Source organism: Chiloscyllium plagiosum, unplaced genomic scaffold (assembly GCF_037043375.1).
Source record: "Chiloscyllium plagiosum isolate Xiang-an unplaced genomic scaffold, Cpla_swu_hap1 HiC_scaffold_44, whole genome shotgun sequence".
Lineage (NCBI taxonomy): Eukaryota > Metazoa > Chordata > Chondrichthyes > Orectolobiformes > Hemiscylliidae > Chiloscyllium > Chiloscyllium plagiosum.
In genome coordinates, this window is record NW_028270182.1 from 59,333,810 (window position 1) to 59,348,029 (window position 14,220).

Sequence of the window (14,220 nt, forward strand, 5' to 3'; positions counted from 1 at the left end):
CAAACTGGAAGTGGCAGTGGAAAAGGTGAGCATTGCAGATGCTGGAGATCAGAACTTAAAAATGTGTTGCTGGAAAAGTGCAGCAGGTCAGGCAGCATCACAGGAGCAGGAGAAACGACGTTTCGGGCATAAGCCCTTCTACAGGAATGAGGAGGGCGTGCCAAGCAGGCTAAGATAATATGTATGGAGCAGTGACTTGGGGGAGAGGCGTTTGGGAATGCGATAGGTGGAAGGAGGTTAAGGTGGGGGTGATAGGCCGGAGTGAGTTTGGGGGCGGAGAGGACAGGAAGAAGATTGCAGGTCAAGAAGGCGGTGCTGAGTCTGAGGGTTGGGACTGAGAAAAGATGGGGAGAGGGGAAATGAGGAAGCTGGAGGAATCTGCATTCATCCCTTGTGGTTGGAGGGTTCCTAGGCGGAAGGTGAAGCGCTCTTCCTCCAGGCATCCTGTTGCCATGGTCTGGCGATGGAGGAGGCCAAGGATCTGCATGTCCTTGGCGGAGTGCGAGGGGGAGTTAAAGTGTTCAGCCACCGGGTGGTTGGGTTGGTTGGTGCGGGTTTCCCAGAGGTGTTCTCTGAAACGTTCCACAAGGAGGCGGCCTGTCTCTCCAATGTAGAAGAGGACACATCGGGTGCAGCGGATGCAGTAAATGATGTGTGTGGAGGTGCAGGTGAATTTGTGACAGATATGGAAGGATCCCTTGTGGCCTTGGAGGGAGATGAGGGGGGAGGTGTGGGCGCAAGTTTTGCATTTCTTGTGGTTGCATGGGAAGGTGCTGGGAGTGGAGGTTAGGTTGGTGGGGAGTGCGGAGCTGACGAGGGAGTTGTGGAGAGAGTGGTCTTTTCGGTACGCTGATAGTGGTGGGGGGGAATATATCCTTGATGGCGGGGTCTGTTTGGAGGTGGCGGAAATGACGAAGGATGATACGATGTATCTGGAGGTTGGTGGGGTGGTAGGTGAGGACCAGTGGGGTTCTGTCTTGGTGGCGATTGGAGGGGAGGGATTCAAGGGTGGAGGAGCGGGAAGTGGGGGAGATGTGGTGGATAGCATCGTCAACCTCGTCTGAGGGGAAATTACGGTCTTTGAAGAAGGAGGCCATCTGCGTTGTTCGGTATTGGAATTGGTCCTCCTGGGAGCAGATGCGGCAAAGGCGAAGGAATTGGGAATATCGGATGGCGTTTTGATATGGGGCAGGGTGGGAGGAGGTGTAATCTCGGTAGCTGTGGGAGTCGGTTGGTTTATAGTAAACGTCCGTGTTGAGTGGGTCGTCCGAGATAGAAATGGAGAGGTCGAGGAGGTGGAGGGAGGAGTCTGAGACGGTCCTGGTAAATTTGAGGTCGGGGTGGAAGGTGTTCGTAAATGGATGACCTGTTCAACCTCCTTGTGGGAATACGAGGCAGCGCCGATACAGTCATCAATGTAGCGGAGGAAAACGTGGGTGATGGTGCCAGTGTAGCTGCAGAAGATGGACTGTTCCAAATATCCAACGAAGAGGCAGGCATAGCTGGGGCCCATGCGGGTGCCCATGGCTACTCCTTTGGTTTGGAAGAAGTGGGAGGATTGGAAAGAGAAGTTGTTCAGAGACAGGACCAGTTCAGTCAGTCGAAGGAGGGTATCAGTGGAAGGGTTTTGGTTGGTTCGGCGGGAAAGGAAGAATCGGAGGGCTTTGAGGCCTTCGTGATAGGGGATGGATATGTATAGGGACTGGAAGTGGCGGTGGACATGAGCACATGATGCTATTCTGTGACACTAGTGACATGATTGGTAAAGGCCCGGTCATAGAGTCATAGAGTTATAGAGATGTACAACATGGAAACAGACTTTTCAGTCCAACCCGTCCATACCGACCAGATTTCCCAACCCAATCCTGTCCCACCTGCCAGCACCCGGTCCATATCCCTCCAAACCCTTCCTATTCATATACCCATCCAAATGTCTTTGAAACGTTATAATTGTACTAGCCTCCACCACTTCCTCTGGCAGCTCCTTCCATACGTGCACCACCTTCTGCATGAAGACATAGCCCCTTAGGTCTCTTTTATATCTTTCCATTTTCAACCTAAACCTATGCCCTCTAGTTCTGGACTCTCCGACACCAGGGAAAAGATTTTGTCTGTATATCCAAGCGCGTAAAATACTGAGTGCTTCTGTTCAAAGGCGGGGTGGAAGGAATATTGGTCTCAATTTATTACAGTATTATGATTGAGCAGCAGCATTAACCCGCACTGAGAATTGTCTCAGAGGAAGCGTGCTGGAGCCTTAAGTGAGAGGTCGATGTATTAAAGGCATTCTAAGAGATTTTCCTTAACAATGCGGTATTTTGTTGCTTTGACAGTAAGAACTCCTTTTGCTCACATCGTCTCCACAATAGTCTCTTGCTCCAGTAAACACTCCAATCCAGCGTACATTGTTTCCATTCCAAGACAGAAACGCGTCCTATTCTCTCTCCATTTGGGATAATCTGAATTGACAATGTCATTCTTTGAATTGAGAAATGCAGCAGGGAGTTGTTCGTGCAGCGGCGATCTATTGGGCGAGTAATATTTGGAGACTGGAACGTGGCAGCTGCTGTTAGTTAAATTCGATGAATAAAATCTGGAAAACAAACCCAATCTCAGGAACAGAGACAATAACTTTAATATACTGAAAACTCATTCATTCATGTCCCTTCGAAAGTGAAGTCTACCGACCGTAACAAGTCCTGTCAACATGTGACTCCAGACCCACGACAATGTAGTTCCCCCATGAAAGCACTCTGACTCAGTTCAAGGTGAATTAGAATGAACAACAAATGGTCTTCAGACCAATGATAGCCACATTCAATGGGAGAATAAGGAATAATAAAAATACATGAACAACGGGGAAAATGGGAAACGTGTCTGTGTGGACTCGAATTCAACTGATATCCAAACTAAATAGACACAAGGATACCCGCAGCGCCAAGAAGTCAGGATCATGGGGTGACTGCAGGAAGGGATTCAATTACCCGCTGAGGTGTAAACTCACTTGCTCAGTCACAATGCACACTCATCACTCCCATATGTGAGAAGTGATCACTCAGGAGACCAACTGACAGAGTCACCAGGAAGTTTACAAATGACAGCAGGAGTTCTATTCTGCTGTTATTGAAGCTTTTTATCCCAAACAGCAATGAACCCTGTTTGGATGCCTGTTTCCAGTGGAGTGCCACTGTTTTCTGATGTAGACCAATGATTTAGACTTAGTTATAGAAGCCATGGTTTGCAAGTTTGCTAATGATACAACAATTGGTCGTGTAGTTGACTTTGGTGAAGAATACCAAGGACTGCAGGGATGCATTAGTCAGGTGGAAAAGTAAAATGCTGAATGGAATTGAATCCAGTTCAATGAGTGTTAATGAATTTGGGGAGAAGAAACAATAACAGTGTGTATTCTATGTAGTGTAGACGGACAAAGAGATCATGGAGTGGACATTCACGATCGCTGAAGATCAATGGACAGGGGAATCAGTTGGACGGAAGTGCATACTGTCGATGCTGGAGATCAGAATCAAGATTAGAGTGGTTCTGAAGAAACACAGCAGGCCAGGCAGCATCCCAGTTGCAAAAGAAAATGATGTTTCGGGCAAAAGCCCTTCATCAGGACTAAAGCTGGGAGCCTCGAGGGTGGAGAGATAAACGGGAGGGCTGGGTCTGGGAAGAATTTAGCTGAGAATGCTGTCGGTGGATGGATGTTGGGTTAAAGGTGATAAGTCGGAGAAGAAGGTGGAGCGGATAACTGGGAAGGAAGATAGACAGGTGGTACACGTCAGTAGGATGGTGCCAAGCTTGAAGGCTGGAACGCTGATAAGGTGGGCGTGGGGATTGGAGTAATCTGGTTAATTCCACATTGATACCTTGGGGTTGAAGGGTCCCGATGTGGAAGATGAGGCGTCAGGTGATGAGGTAATGGCGGTGGAGGAGGCCCAGGTTCTGCATGTCCTCGGGAGATTGGGTGGGGAGGGGTAGTTGATGTGTTGGGTTGACTGTTGCGGGTGTCCTGGAAATGTTCTGTGAAGCGCTCTGCGAGAAGATGTCCGGTGGCCCCAATGTAGAAGAGACCACATCGTGAGAAACGGATGCAATAAATGACAAGTGTGGAAGTGCAGATGCACATTTGATAGATGTAGAAGGCTCTATTAGAGCTTTGGAAGGATGTGAGGGGGAAGATGTGGGTGCAGATTTTGCAATTCCTGTGGTGGCAGGGGAAGGTGCCGGGAGCGGAGTGTGGGTCATTAGAGGGCGTGGACTTGACTAGGTAGTCGTGGAGGAAACAGTCTTTGTGAAAAGTGGATAGGGGTGTGGAGGGAAACATATCCCTCGAGGTCAGTGTTACTGACACTTTTTGCAAACCCACTGATTCCCACAGCTATCTGGATTGTACCTCCTCCCACCCTACCTCTTGCATAAATGTTATCCTGTATTCCCAATTCCTCCACCTCCATCGCATCTGCTCCCAAATGACCAGTTCCGCCACAGAACACAACAGATGTCCTCCTTCTTTAAAGACCAGAACTTCCCCTCCTTTCTGGTTGAAGATGCCCTCAAACGCATCTCATCCATGTCCCGTACCTCCGCCCACGAAGTCCACACCTCCAACCACGACAAGGTCCTCATCTTCTATCCCACCAACCTCCACATAAATCACATCATTCGATGGCAGTTTCGCCACCTCTAAACGGACCCCACCGCTATCCACTTTCTGCCAAGACCATTCGCTCTGTGACTACCTAGTCAAGTCCACGCCCTCCAATGATCCACCCTTTCCGCCTAGCACCTTCCCCTGTCACTGCAGGAACAGCAAAATCTACACCCACATCTACCCTCTCACCTCCATCCAAGGCTGCAATGGAGGCTTCCACATTCATAAAAGGTTCACCTGCACTTCCACATGTGTCATTTATTGTATCTGTTGCGCCCAATGTGGTCTCCTCTAAACTGGGGAGACTGGATGTCTTCTCGCAGAGCACTTCAGAAAATATCTCCAGGACACCCGCAAGTTTCAACCCCAGTGCGCCTTGGCCAAATATTTTAACTCCCACTCCCATTCTCCCGAGGACATGCATGTCCTGGGCCTCCTCCACCGCTATTGCCTCACCACCCGATGCCTGGAGGAAGAAAGCCTCATCTTTCGCCATGCGACCCTTCAACGCCATGGCATCAATATGGACTTCACCAGTTTCCTCATTTCCCCTCCCCTACCTTTCCCCTGTTCCCAACTTCCAGCTCAACACCGTCCTCCGACGTGTCCCACCTATGCATCCTCATTCCCACCTATCTCCACCTATTCTTCTCTGACATATCACGTTCACCCCCACCTCCATCCACTTACTGCGCTCTCAGCTACCTTCTCCAAAGCCCCAGCCCCTCCCATTTATCTCTCCATCCCTTATGCTTCCAGTCTCATTCCTGATGAAGGGCTTTTGCCTGAAACGTTCATTTTTCCTGCTCCTCAGATACTGCCGGACCTGCTGTGCTTCTCCAACACCACTCTAATCTTGTGGGGAATCCGTTGATTGAGAGGGTTTTCGGAGATTTTCTATTGATTACCACAGGCTGTGGATAATAGCAGAACTTTAGCAACCACCAGTTTAGGGAACAGCTAAAGGACTGAGCACAAGTCTGGTCACCGCGTAAACCAACATTTGTCTAAAATTGTAAGATAACAGATGGAAGGCAGAATTATGCAATACAAGACTGTTTCACCACTCAGTGAGTTTATCACTGATTACTTTCCAAGTCAGGGTACTATGCGCCTTGGAGGGTAACTTGCAAATTGTGACGTTTCGTTGCACCTTCCAACATTGTCCTTATAGTCAGTAAGCTGTTGAGCTTTGAACGTTCTGTTAAAATTCCCAGATAACTTACTCCAGTGCATCTTGTAGTTGGTGCACTCTGCTGAATTGTGCCATAGCGGTGAAGAGAATGAATATTGCAGGTATTGAAGAGGGTACAATCAAGTGACTGCATTGTCGTAAATGGTATCCAGTTCCTTAAGTGTTATTGAAGTTACACCTATCTAAGCAAATGGAGAGAGTCGTGTTCCACGTCTCATTTGTGCGTTGCAAACGATGTAGGATTCACGGTGGCACAAGTTGAGTTGATAATCAAAAAATGACTACCAAAGGACATGTTTTTGTCGTCAAAGTTTTTATATAGCCAGTTCATATCATTTTTTCCCTAAATACTAGCTCTGTGGACGATCACATGGGGTAGTTTGGTTACAGTAAAGCCATTGAATGTCAGTGGGATATGATTAGATTCTCATTTGTTCGAGTTATCATTACTGTATTCCGTCCTTGTGTGGACCGATCTGATTCCAGTCGCTGTCTGATTTCATGTTCCATTTCCCATCTGTGCTTGAAATGTCAATCGTTCCTTCACATAAATTTCTCTACTTGCCTTAATAATATGTAAGGACGCTGTAGGGGATAGCAGAGATTTGCGAAGATGTTGTCAACATTGGATAAACTGGGTCTTCGTGGAATGATTGGTTAGGCTGGGGTTATTCTCCTTGAAACAAAGGAGGCGGAGGAGAGCTCTATTATCACATAATAACATTTATAAACGTTCAATATTCATGGGATCTTAACAGGGTATTTACGGGCAGGTAGTGTGACCTCTGGTATGTGGAGAGAACCAGAGGACATGAAGTCACAATTAGTTATTGCCAATTTAATTCAGAAATAAGGAGTAATTTCTTTGCTCAGGGTCCAGTGATTCTGTGGAACCCTTTCCAGAAACTTTTGTTTAGGCTGAGTTATTGCGTATTTTCAAAATGTGCCAGACAGATATATAACCAGAAAGACGATGAAGCTGTGTCGACGTAAGGCAGGAGAATGGAGTTGAGGAATATCAGATCAGCCATGAGTTCGTTGAATGGTGGAGCAAACTCGATGGGCTGAATGGCCGACTTCCAATCCTACATCATTTGGTCGAACGTATTATTCTATTGATAAGTTTGGAATTCTAAGGGGATGGGATGAAGTGATAGAAAAGGTTTCTCAAACTTATCAGAAAGATCAGGAACAAGGCTGATAAACCCATGAACAAGAAATGTGTTGTGGCCTGGAAGCAACAAATGGCACTGGGCACACCGCAGATGGATATGTGCAGAAGTTGTGATTGCTAAAGAAAATTGGTGGATCTAATGCTGTTGGCAACTTGGTGATCCCGCTGGATGATCGATCGCAGTGTCATTAACACGGCAATAGTTTGTGAAAGAATGAAAGGTTTGTTTCATTGGAGAAGTTTTCTGCAGTTCCAATTCCAATTGACTGTTTGAAATACTGATCAGACCTTTGTCTGGAGTGTTACACCAAAATACTCATTCACAATCCCACTGGATAAACTATTGCTCTCGATCTCTCCTTATTTGTTTCTCTTTCATTCGATGTATATTCATAGAATGTCAAGATGGAATAAAGGGACGAAACAAAAGTCACACACCTTTTCATTATCCCAATTCAACTTACAACAGAATCAAATTGGTTTGTTTCGACTTTGATGAGGTGTCAATTCATCTCAAATCTCCGGTGCAATGAAGTGCAAGAGCAAGATTCTCCATCTCATATACACTAAACATGCGAGTCACAAAGGAAAACCACAGCTGCGTTTAATAAAAGTAACAACCAATGTAGGATTTAACCCACGTGTGAACAATGAATTACCAACCCGTCGCCATAACCTCGGGGCCATTTCCTCGCATAACAAAGGAGCTCACATGTGTCCCTGTCAAGATTACATATGGTGCTAATAGGAAATGAGAAATTCCTTGAGCGAAATCGAATCCACACCATTATGTTTCTGCTTTCAGCGGAATGATAATATCAGCAAAAACCAAGGAATTGACACCATCCTTGGAAGGAATAGCTGTCCTTGATTCATTCCGAGTCGGAACTGTCTCAGAATGAACCAGCGAACAAGAAATTCCCGTCACATTCACACGCATATTTAGTCTTGACTCAGACTTTCTTCAGACAGTTTCTCCTTCACGTGAGGAAGTATATATGGAGAGAGAAGTGAAGGTGATGTTTTAGCTCGATGGCTTTTCTCATATGGCTGAACCTGATCTGGATAAATTTCCCGGAAATGCAGTTTTGTTCGCTTCATTTCATTAATTTTGTTGCAACCTCACTCTGCTCATTGCAATGATCGGAAGTGAATTGGATTTGTATCATTGGAATGTTTAATATTGTATTCAATTTTGATCCGAATTTATTTCAGCTTAAAGAAAATATTGATGAGAAGAACTGAAAGTTTAACTACAAAGAAAAAGCCAGTTTTGATGCTCAGTTACTTTGGCAGATTTCAGTAGGTATCTAATGAACCCAACATCATGGCGATTGTCCTCCCATCTTTAAGGCATGAAATTAAAGCAGAAAATCGATTTCCAAGCGACCTGTCACTTCCTATTCATTATGGAATATCTTTCCTTGACAATCTATAATTCTGCTCAGTTCCATTTATAATGTTTAATGTGGAATATTAATGCAAATCTTTCAAAACTCTGAAATTTTTGCTGACTCTTATTCGGCTGCATACATTTCTGATATTTCTTTACATTTCCATTCATCCAAATTAGGCATTGTTTCCTCGCACCTTCCATCCCCCACACCCCACTTTTACACTTTTACCCAGCCACAGGCTGTCTCTCTCTCTCCTGGTGAAACTCACTGCTTGTGTGTCTCTAAATGTGCCTTCCCAAATATTTTGGAAACGGATTCTCTGAGTGACAGAAATTCTGCTCCCATCATTTCTTTGTCCTACATCAATGGTTTTGAATACCTGACGTTCACAAATTTAGTAACTTGAAAGAGTGAATTTACCACCTATTTCCTCCCTCCAAACCTCACATACTCCGGAGAACTTCCATTCGGTTTTCCTTGGTTCAGTTCCAAATTTTCCAACACACACATAAATAAAATCCCATCCCCACTAAACGCCGTTACCATCGTCTCTAATGTCTTAGCAGCCCAGTAAACGCTGGCCCTGTCCTCTCTGATAGAATCACAGATTCCCTACAATGCAGAAAATACAATTCACCCAATCGAGTCTCTCGGGTCACTCTGAAGAGCATCACAACCAGACCTATCCCCCCACTCTCTCCCTGAAGAAAGAGCAGCTTGTGATTTTAAGTAAACCTACTGGAGTAAAACATTGCATCGTGTGACTGCTGTCCTTATCCCCGCATTACCCATGGCTAATTCACTTAACTTAGTGATTTCAATCCCTGGACATGACAGGGCAATTTAACATGGTCAATCCACCTCAACTGCAGATCTAAAATCAGTGCGAGCCACTCAGCAATTGTATCATAACAGTGAGCACCATCTGCATCATGTTTAATAGCTTTATACACTGGTAACTCAGCCAAGTGAATGCAAGCTGCGTCCATCAACCATAATTCAATGCATCCAAACGCGATTCTGCGATGTACAACCTCATTCGTGCTGCAGGAAATGTTTCTGCACTCAAATCTGAATGGGTTTACCCTGTTTTCTTCCTCAGGTTCCTGCTTTAAGTAAACATTTCAGTCAGAACCAAATCGATGAAATGTTTTCATTCCAACACAGATAAAATGTGCAGTTTGCAGAAGTTACGTGTTTGCACTTTCACTGACACTCTCTCTCCCCAGGAGCTGCAGTCCTTCCCCTGCTGATTCAGACAGCAGTGTCCTTGCTGCGACATATCCAATCGAGAATGGAAGGCCAGGCATTAATAACCTTCACTGGGGAACAGAGCCACAGGTTTAAAACCTTTACGATGCCCCCAGCGAAGAATTGAGCCCTGTGACAGACGGGGACACTAACCACGATACTGTGGAGGACAACAACGTCGAAGGAGGCCCTGCAGCCTGTTGTGGCCGCACTTGTCCAACAAAACTGCTTAACGACCTGAATCAAGTTTTCCATCATTCAGCCCATATGTCGTGGCATCACAAAGTTTCATCTGAATTTTTGTTCAGGTGTAAAGGGTTTCCGCCTCTCTGACGCTTTGCGCACATCAACCCAAACCTTTCTGCCTTTTCCTGACATCTCTAGGCCCGGTATTCGATCCCTCCATCAACAGGAAACGCTTCTTTCAGTCTATCCGATCCGTATCCCTGATTGTTTTGTACATCTCAGTCATGTCTTCCCCAATCTTCGCTGCTCGGCGACAAACAACCCCAGTCTGTCCTTATAACTGAAACTCTTCAGCCAGACAATACCCCAGTGAATCTCTCCTGCACTGTTCCCAGTGCGATCACATCCATGCTATAATGGGAATTGTAGAACTGCACACAGTACTCGAGCTAGAGCCAAATAAACTTCTTTTATTCTGTTACTGTATGAGGGCATCGCTGGCTCGGTCGCATATTTTGCTATCTCTAAGTACACAGCGGGCACTGAGTCTCAACTATATTGTAGTGAGTCTGGAGTCATATGGAGGCCCGACCAGATAAGAATGGCAGTTTCATTCTTTAAAGGATGTCAGTGAAACCGATGGTTTTAATTTTTTTTCAACAATTGACCATGGATTTATGGGATTTATTAGATTCGTAATTCCAGATATTTACTGAATCCCAATTCTACCACCTAGCATGGTCTGAGTCAAACCCGAGTCCCTGGTGTCTGAATTAACAGTCCAGTGGTAAGAGCGCTCTGCCATTGCAGACAACCGATCAAACTGATCTTTTCCAACGGAGTTGCTTTTCCTCGATACTGTCCTGTGCCATTTTCCTGAGCTTGTCCCTCCAATAATCTCTTGTCCGTCTCAGTAAAAGTTGCTACATGAGTATTGATCTCACAACAACGGTAACTAAATGGATCAACTGTTCTGCAGGTCCCGATTGTAGGGTTGGTGCACGTTCACCCAGCAAAAGTGACCACAGCAGAACGGTATCAATGTGAGAGTCAGTGTTTGATTCTGCAGTGCCTTAATGAAATAGGAAATGACACCACAAAAGAACATCGCTCCGAAAGCTAGTGCTTAAACATGCAAGACTATAACCTGGTGTTGTGTGATTATTAACTTTGTACACCATAGTCCAACACCGGCATCCCCAAATTAATGAAATGGGGGTGTTGGACGAAAAGTCGGGTTAATGATCGTAAGAGGTAAGAAATCTCTGAGAACTGGTGGACTTGAATGCTGACATATGAAAGACCGAGTTATGAGCAAGCAGAATTTGAAGGAAAAAGATCATTGCCTTGGACAAAATTACCATGTTAAAACAACTTATACCTTTGTGTGCTTCACAAAAACTGGGGCGAATAGCGAAACTCCTGCCGTAATTCGGATTCGAACCGAGGTTTCTGCGGCCACACGCAGAGTACTAACCACTATACGATCGCGGCATCCCATATGTCAGCAAGGTAATAGAGCGCTATAAGTACAGTAACATAGACAATGTTAGGCAGAGTACCTAACACACAATATCAGTGCTGAGCGAACAGTGACAGATATGTGGGAACTCAGAATGGGCTGACCGTTTAACATCGGTGCCCGCAGAGGCTGTGGTGATTCCATCATTAATATGCTGAAGGCTGAGATAAATAGATTTCTCCAAAACATCAAAGTCTCCGAGGACAGTGCAGTTTTTGTTGAAATGTATACTGCAATCGCAATGCAGTTTAACATCGGCTCCTTCACCAGCTCCCCCCACAAGGCAGTAACCACTGCTGCCACAGAGTCCCAGTTCCCAGCCCCAGAATCAGAGGAATTGAGTGGCGCAGTCACAAAGATCCAACTGGAAATCGGGATGGGAATGAGGTCGCAGAGATACTCGATGGCTCCAGTGACACAACCGGAGAATGCACGGGACTTCTATGAAGGTCTAGGGGGGTAAGCAGTTCCGTGGTTTCGAATGCTCCTGGTCAAAGGCGGGGCAGAAGGGAAATTTGTTCCCGTTTATAATGACATAGCAATCTACAGAGAATCTTGCTGAGACAACTGAGTGCCACAACTGGAGCGAGGGCGGCTGGTTTGAAGTTTGATTTTCCTTCACCATCACCAACTTCCCTGGAACGAATTGATTTCACCATTTTTATTTCCAATTGTTTGATATCTCCCTGCAGTCTGCAGCTTTTCTTCCTCATGGTTAATTGCATGACTAACTGTTGTATCATCTGCACACTGCTAAATCTCGGCCACTACAAGTAAATATGAATCATTGATCTATATGAGAAAGCAGTGGAACACACAGCAGTCATGCTGCGTAGGTTTTCAGGCGACATCAGAATTGTAGACAGTGAAGAAGATTATATAAGATTCAAACAGATATTAATCCAATGAGTCGTTGGACTGAAAAATGTAACATGGAGTTCAATCTGTATAAATGGAAGGTTTTGCATTTTGGTACAACAACAAGAGTAGGGCTTTGCGTAGTGTTGGAGAACACGGAAGCTAGGGATGTAGGTCCATAATTCTTTATAGTTTGCATCACTACAGACAAGATGGTTCAAAGGCATTTAACATACTTCCCTTCATTGCTCAGTCCATTGTGTATAGTAGTTGGGACGTTATGTTGAAGGTTTGCAGGACATTGATGAGGCCTCTTCTGGAATATTATGTCCAGTTCTGGCCGCCCAGTTGTAGGAATGATATTATTCAGCTGGAGCAGGTTCAGAAAAGGTATACACGCATGATGTCGTGCGTGGAAGGTTTGAGTTATAATGAAAGGCTGGATAGGCTGAGACTATTTCAGATTTGGGATTGGGGTGCTGGAAAACCACAACAGGTAAGTCAGCATGCGAGGAGCAGGGGAATCATTTTTTCGTGCAAGTGTCGTTCATCAGGCTCTTCCCTGAAACGTCGATTCTCCTGCTCCTCAAATACTGCCTGACCTGCTGTGCTTTCCCAGCACAACACTATCGACTCTGATCCCTCATCTACTAGTTGAGACTAGTTTCACTTGAGGTTAGGGTTTTGAGCGGCGACCTGACAGAAATTTATGAATGCTTGAGAGGCAAGTTAGAGTTAACGATAGCTGGCTTTTCCCAGGAGGGGACTTCAAGACGAGAGGGCATATGTTTAAGATGTAAAGAGAGAGAGTTAAAAAAAAGACATGTGAGGCTTTTTTTTAGAAAAGGTGTTTTACGTGTGCAATTAACTTGCTGAGGAAGTGATGGATGAGGGTACATTTGCAACATTTAAAGAACAATTCGATCCAAACATGAATGGGAAAGTGGGATGTTTAAAATAAATTTATTCATGCCTAGTACATCCGTTATTTCCCAGAGGACAGTTAAGAGTCAACCGCAATATTATCCATCTGGAGCCTCCTGTGGGACAGAGCAGATGAATAAGAAAGTTTGCTTCCCGAACTGGCATGAGTGAATCAGATGGGATTTTCCACACAACTGATTCAGGTCATCACGAGACTCTTCAATTCCAGGTGCTTATTGAATTCAAACTCCACCATCTGTCATGCCAGGACCTGAACTCGTTGTCCCCAAAATATTACCTGGGAGTTTGATTAACAATACAGTAATAAAATCACAAGGGTATTATCACCACTCAGCGAGTACAGGAGGAGGCATACGGGACTAGATTAGTTTGGCAGTATGTTCAGCATGGATTGGTTGGTCTGACGGGCCTGTTTTCATGCTGTATGACTCTCTGATTGACGCTATGGAGCAGGCAGCTGCTTGGGATTAACAGCAGCATTGACAGCATAACCGAACACCTGATGGGATATGTAATCCTGCTGGAGTATCCGGAGGTTGTTTTGTTCAGTGACCCCCTTCCCACACACGGGACTGGTGAACAGTTTCTCCCCAGTGTTACTGATTAAATGAGTTTCCATTTCTGTGGTTAATTTAATCTCTTCCTGCAGTTCCCACATTGCCCTGCTTTCTCTGTCGTATCGGCGTCCTTTTTTCAACCCAGGGTGAACGATCCTTTCAAATTGTGTCCACACAGAAACAAATCCTGTTTTCCATGTTGTTAATGTGTTTTCATTCTTTCTCGTTCACCCACAGGGTGTGAGTATTACTGGTCAGGACAATATTTATTCTTCGCCTCTCGTTCGTTGCTGTCTGGCTACACCACAAACCCGGGTGCGATCCCAGTCTCTTGTGTCTGTTTGTGGGCAGTCTGCACATTCTCTGTGTGTTTGCGTTTTTATTTCTCCCTCTGACCAAAGATGTGCCAGTTACAGGGATCAATAATGGGAAATGCAGGCTTATTGGACAGGGAATACCGTGGGGTCTGGTGGGATGC